Consider the following 7,326-nt stretch of genomic DNA (forward strand, 5'->3'; position numbering starts at 1 on the left):
CATCCCAAGCCAGCCCGTGACATGGGGAGCAGTAAAAGCATTGGTCGCCGCGGCCCAACGAAGACTGGCAGCAGATCAACAGCCAGAGACTCCTGAGACTTTGTGGCGATTCTCGCCCAAATCACTGCTAATTCTGTGATGATTGTGTGCCTTTTGTGCCTGCTATTTCCTGTAGGGGTTGGCTCGGAAGCGCTTCCCCCGTTACGAGCCCGAATGACATATAACATATGGGAAAGATTGGCTTCAATAGCAAATGTTACCCACTTTTGTTTATCTAATTCTGTAGCAGCCGGAGATTTGTTAGGTACATGCCTTATTCCAGTATGTCATCACCCTGAGGAGATGGAGAATAAGACACTGTTCTCTGCTTATGCGAATTTTTCCTCCCAGTACTCTAGCATGGCTAATTGGGGCCCGGCCAACTATACTCTGCCTTGCACGGCTATATCCCTCCACACACCGTACCCGGCCGGGGCTCACAATGTCACCTGTGCGCGTGTAGTTAACTGCACTAGTACAAAGGTGCCCTTGGGCTGTCGAAAAATTTCTCAACCCCTTTTAAATTGTTCCCATGCTGTTAATGTTTCATATAATTATGGCCATATCATCCTACCATCAGGATGGTTTTTTACTTGCGGTTCACGCACCTTTAATTATATTTCTGCAAATTTAAGTGATGGCACCCTTTGCTGTCTTAGTAGAATGACACTTATATTGCCTTTTGCTGGTTACAATTGTAGTAAAAGAAGTGTACCCCTTTTAGATGATTGTATTGCAGATGTTGAGCTTTTTGGTTATTCTGTGTTTGTAATCATTGGGCTTATTTTTTTGCTGCTGCTGTGTACAATGTATTCCTTCCTTGTTAAGACTTTGTAAAATTTTGCCGTGGAAAGCTCCCCAGGTTATGTCCTTGTCTGTCTGGGAGTTAAATAGCATGACAAAACAAATTGACGGCTACCATAAGATGGCCAAATATCATTAAATAAAAAAACGGGGGGATGAAGAGTTCATGTTTAGCTATTCCACCTGGAAGCAGGCAGGGCACACCCTGACTGTTTTGTAGAAGCAATGCACACATTGCTCTATCCAAGGACAAGGGCTAGATATGAACCATGAGAACTTGATTGTTTGGACAGCAACTGTGGGAGGCTTTCTTAGCCTGGGCTCAAGGCCTGAGAACCAGGATTGTAGTAGATAAAGGATGGTAACTAAGTATATTAATTAACGTCCTACATTCCTTTGGGTAGCAGTGTGTAATGCTTAGGGGGAGAAATATAATAAAAGGAGAAGGTGGAAGGCGGGGGGGCAGAACAGCCCATCTCCGCTGACCAGCCTGTTTGCTTGCATAAAGCTGTGTTCTGTCTGATCATTGAACCGCCACACCTGAAACCATCGACTCAGACCAGGATCCCCACTTTGTGAGTGAAATAATGAAGGCCCTATGTCAGGCTCTGGGTATCAAACAATTTCATATTGCGGGACACCCCCAGAGCTGTGGGTTGCTCTCCATAAGATCACCAGCAATAATGGAAAGAACCGGGACCAAAAGTTGCCATTGGTCTTCATGGCATTAAGATCCACAATAGCATCCCTTGGCTTTACACCACACAAGGTGGTAATAATAGGTTGTGTGATGAAGATTCCAGAGCATTGATGGGTAGGAGGGGTTCCTCCTGACCACTACCAACCCAGGGTTCTGATAGATAAGTATATGAAGGAGCTTCTGAATAACATCAGTTGTATTCAAAGACAGGTCGCCCTACAGTTGAAGGCAAATGCCAAGTTCATGGAAAAAAGGTTAGGAGACACATTGAAACCTGTTGAATGGAACATTGGGGATTGTGTTTTATACAAATTCTATTCAGAAAGAGGGCATGTCCTAAGCCCAAGATGGATAGGGCCTGTGATAATTACAAATAAAGCCAGCCCCACCGTCTACAAGGTGGAATTTAAAGGGCAAAAAAGTTAAAACCCTTAAATGGGAAAGGGGCCAAGTTACTGCAAAATGTAATCTCTCTCTTTGTTCATCTCTCAGGTGTCCAAAATCATCAATCACCTGCTATTGCTTTTAATTATACAAACATGTATATGTTGTCGATAGAAGAAGGGGAACATTATTTTTATAACCTTGAATCACCTGTGAATGGTACTAAGGAAATTGAAAATTTCGGAAATTTCTTGGAAATGAGAAAAGACCATGGGGAGTATCTAATGGACCACCTTTGCTTGATGATAAATGCTTGGTGGTCACCTACAAAAGAGACACCAACTGTATCCTCCAATGGAAGGAGGAAATGGGCAATAAGGTAAACATGGATGTAGTTAGTTATAACACTAATGTAATCTTAACTGAGAGAAATTTGGAACCTTTAGGGAAGGTTACCAAATTTGGCGAGAGCTGTGTTTGGAAGCTACATGACAGATGCGTCACCAACTGTACTAGTGGTCTTATAATAAAAAGTCCCCTAAGATGTGCCTGTATGATGTCTAATTTGGCCTAAAAACTGAGGGAAGGGATCCAGGAAGTAAAGATATTCCTAAATATGTAATCCTATGTACCATATGTAAGAGTATGGTTACACACCCCTTCAAGTGCATATTTTCTTGTATTAAATTGTAATAGCCAACCAAAGCAATACTGTAATGCTTCGGAATATGTGAACAAGTTTTGCTCGTTTGTATGTTTAAGAATGGTTTTTGTTTAAAGAACAAGGAGTACTTGTGGCACCTTAGAGACTAACATTTATTTGGGCATAAGCTTTTGTGGGCTAAAACCCACTTCATCGGATGCATGCAGTGGAAAATACAGTAGGAAGAGAGACAGACAGACATACATACATACATACACAGAGAACATGAAAAAATGGGTGTTACCATACCAACTATAACAAGACTAATCAATTAAGGTAGGAAGTATTAACTTGTCTGTGTCTGTAGATGACTCTGGAATGTGGTACCTGGCAGGTCCTTCTGGGGTAAAATATACTATAATAACTGTTGTGCCCAAACCCTATGTTAGTTCTATCGGCCCTCTGGTGGTAAAACAGGACCTGAAAAGGTTACTTATTATCAGTCCCAGTTACTCTCTAAAAAGAGTAAATATGGACATTCCAGTGCTAATTCATATGTCCCCCAGATATGCGCCTTTTGTGACACCTTTAACGAGAGGCTGGGATGCTTGGTTAGACAAGCATCATCTCTAAGTACTCCAAACAAAAGAGGAACCTAGCAGCCACAGTGCTAGGAGGGGTGGGACTAGCCTTGGGGTGGCAAATTCACTGAGTACTACCAACTTGGCCCAGAAAATCAGGATACGATATGACCTCCCTCAGCCAGCCCCTTACCTCTACACTCAGTAAAATCAGTGAGTTAAATTATGATGCTGTAGATACCATGAATGTCTGTACACCACCAAGAAAAAAAATCTTGATAAAACAATCAAGGCTAAAGGTGTGCTCCAGTCCAACACCTCATGGGCACTTGCCTGTATGCCGACCCAGGCATTGCTACAGGATGTAGTGGTAGGAATCCTAAGAGCAGGATTTCAGGGTAATATTCCCCTTCAGGTAAAAACCTAATGTTTAAAGATGTCATGCCTTTTGAGAGAGAACATCATGCCTGGTGGAAGCTAGTAGATTTTTATTTTGATGCAGACATGAATAGAACAGCTCACATCCTAACCATCAGCAATGCCAGCACAAAGTGGGCATATCCCTGCATTCCCTTGTGTATTAATATTAACCAGTCGGTGTTAATACCTTCAGACATCCGAAGTTGGGTGCAGGAAAGTGAAGGGCAATACTACAGTATTGATATTAGTGGATGTGTAAGGGAACCAGGTAATGGATATATCTGTGCCACTGATGTCTATATGGCTCCACATATCTGCTTAGATCCGGACCAAGGAAAATGCCACTATGACCTTCAGGTATATGAAAGCAACCATTCAGAGTTAGTAATAGTTAATAGCAACTGTGTTTGTGTTAGAAATCTTTGTAGAACATTTACTGTTAACTTCTTTTACGAAGTTGTAAACAATCCCCATGTCAATTTGTCTTTGTTTTGTCATGACTATACAAAGGTGCAATATAAGTTTTGTTTCAGAAAAGTTAAATATACAGAACACTGTGCTCTCATAAAGTTTGTGCAACTACCTAGACCCTATCCATCTAGGGGTAAACATAAAGGTGTTGGAACAATTAGTCCAGCACCCTGTACTAGAGGGTCACATTAAGGATCTGGCCAACCAAGGTAAAAATTTGATGCTTACCATCCATCACTCCACAAACAACATTTGAAAAGATCCTTAAACGGGTACTAAAGGATGCAAAGTTCACTCATTGGTGGGAAAGTTTATTTGCAAGTCCCACTGAAGTTACAAAGGTGTGGTATATTCTCAGTTTGTTACTATAGTGTCAATTATTATTACCACAAGTTGGGTTAAGGCCAAGGTAAGAAAGGCCTTTATGCAGCACAGGTATTCTAGTACACCTGGGACACAGAAATGGTAACCAATGCAGTCAAGACTGCAAGGTTACCAAGGATGGGAAATGTAGGGAATTTTTCTGTTTTTGTTGTAAGTTGCTTTTGGTCAACTTCATTGTTGGCAAAATCACTGTGTGGTGTTTGAGTGGGCTGAGACTGTTTGTTTGTGGCAGAAGGCAAAAGAGTTTAAGACACAAATGGGTATCAGAAAGTTTTTCAAAAAAATCAGTGCCAGAAAGTGCCTCTGAATGTGATACAGAGATGGTCCCACAGGAGCCACTTCCTGCTAAGAAAAGCAGAACATGGAAGGAAGAAAAACAAACATTTCAAGACCAGTTTCTAGTCTTTCTGAAGCTGTCTGATTCAGTTTCTGAGCAAGTTGCATTCTGATCCACACAATGTTTGCAAGAGAGAAATTCATCAAATCAAAATTTATGCAATGCAATGTTACTAGAGCACTCATGTAGGGATACTTGAACAGAATTACCACAATGAGTTTCAGAGGCGCAAGCTGTTACATGATGCAAAAACTGAGTTTGAAAGACAACAGTGGCGGCTCAAAGACTTTTTTGAATAAACCAGATCAGATTTGAGTGCCTACTTTTAAAGTTGCACTACTTTTGGGGAAAGCAAGAAAACCATTCAGCGATGGAGAACTCCTGAAGAAAATTGTTCTGGCCATAGAACCAGAAAGTAAGCTTTTCAGAGAGATACCACTGAGCAACAGCACATTACAGGGGAGCACAAGAGATCTGGTGAATTTTCTACAAAATGAAATTGCTGGAAAACTCGCAGCAAGCCCTTTCTACAGTCTGTGCTTGGATGAGAGCCTTGATGTCATGAGGAATCCCAAGGTAATCGTATGTGTTCACTTTTTGGACTGTGATTGCCATTGTTTTTCCGAAGGTATTTTATGTCAGGTGCCTCAGAGATAGGCCTACTGACAAATACATTTTTGAATGTGTTCAGATGAGAATGTAGGCGTGCCATGTTAACTTTGACAATCTCTGTGGTTTGACAATTGATGAGGAAGTAGCTATGCAAAGTGGATGAGTAGGGTGTTGAACGGCTTCCAAGAAAGGTGCACTCAAACGTTTTCTGTTTCAATGTTTTGCCCAAGAAGTATTTACCAGCAAAGCTTCAATGGAAAGTATGGATGAGGTTGAATCCATAGTGGAAAAAATGCATCAATGCTGTCAACACCAGCAACGTCAATAAAGGAAGATCCGCAACTGTGTGTGAAATGGGCTGTGAGACACACACGATGCTGCTGAACAACAACCCAGTCCACTGGCTTAGTTTTAATGACAGTGTGCAGAGGCTCTTTAAGCTCTGGGAAGAGCTCATTGAGGTTTTGAATAACATTTCACCGTAACTGTCCCAAAAACTACAAGATCCAGAAGTACATGGTTGTCTAAATCGTTTTTACCAAAGCTTGCTTCCTTGAACCTGGAGCTTCAGAAACCTCAGCTAACAATATTTGATGATAATGAAATAATTTAATACATTTAGAATGACAATACCTGACAGTCCAGCACCTACAAGAGGAATGGACTTTTCAGTTTATCAGCTTAGGCGGTTGGAATGTGCAGCAAAAAGTCGACTTAGGTGTAACCAAATACCTGAGTATCCTCTTGGAGGATCTGGAAAATCGTTTCAGTGAGGGAAACTTATTCTGTCAGTTCACCTTTGTCACTGACCCATTCAGCAATTCTGGTTCAGCTTTTTTGGCTGACAAAAAAGCCAAAGCCTTGCAAAGCCAAAGCCTTGCAAGACAGATTTGCTTCCTTTGACTCTTTTTGGATTTAAGTTCCTCATGCTGAAAATGTGCAATGATTCAAGAGTAAAAACATACTTCAGTCAGCCTACTGTCATAGTACAGAAGTTATGGAGTAATGCGTACCTGTTTTGAGGACACCTACAATCCCCTAGCTAAAGTTGCTTTGCTTTTCTTGTGGGTGGGGGGGGAGGAGGAGGAAAAGAGGCAGGGGCAGAGCCTTCAGGAAGGGGCTGGAATCTGGGCATACCCCCTCCAGTGAGCACCCCCATGACCCCAGCTGTCTGCCCACCCCGACTCCTGCACCCCCTCACACACCTCCCCCAGCCTCCTGCCCCGACTCCTACACCCCCCACCCCCAAATCCCCACCCCAAACACCCTAAATGGGAGTTCTTGCACGCACACCCATTCCCACCTGCACCCCTCACACCAAACAGGAGCTGCCCCAGGTAAGGGCTCCACACTTCAACATCCTGCCCTAACCCTGAGCCCCCTCCCTCACCCTAGCTCCTGGCCAGACCCTGCACTCCAACGGTTGTTTAAATTTTTTAATAAAGTGCTCTTATCTAAAGTGCTTTACAATAGTTAGCTAATGGTACAAACAATATTTGGAAAGATCATTAAGTGGTTCACTGAGACCCTCTGCGATTTTCAAGTGGTCTGTGGAAAAATAAGTTAGACTACAAGAACAATCAAGGTACCTCACTTATTTTCATTTACTTCCTATTACTTAGAGGAGGATGAAGAGAAAAAAAATGAAAAATGGGGGCTGGGGGGAGAGGAGAGAGTTTTCTTTTTCTTGGCTGGGTCCCAAAGAGGGGCCCCAAAAATGAAGCTGAGCACAGGGCTGGGGGCCCCACTAACTCTAAATCCACCACTGGCGGTCACGTCACCTTAGGGTGACCAGATGTCCCGATTTTATAGGGAGAGTCCCAATTTCTGGGTCTTTTTCTATTACCCCCCACCTCTTGCCCTAATTTTTCACACTTGCTGTCTGGTCACCCTACATCACCTGGGCTGGAGATACTGTGTGGCCTGTACTCCTTTTCTTTTTGAGAATACA

The sequence above is a fragment of the Lepidochelys kempii genome, chromosome 3 (genome assembly GCF_965140265.1).
Source record: "Lepidochelys kempii isolate rLepKem1 chromosome 3, rLepKem1.hap2, whole genome shotgun sequence".
In the NCBI taxonomy this organism is placed as follows: Eukaryota; Metazoa; Chordata; order Testudines; family Cheloniidae; genus Lepidochelys; species Lepidochelys kempii.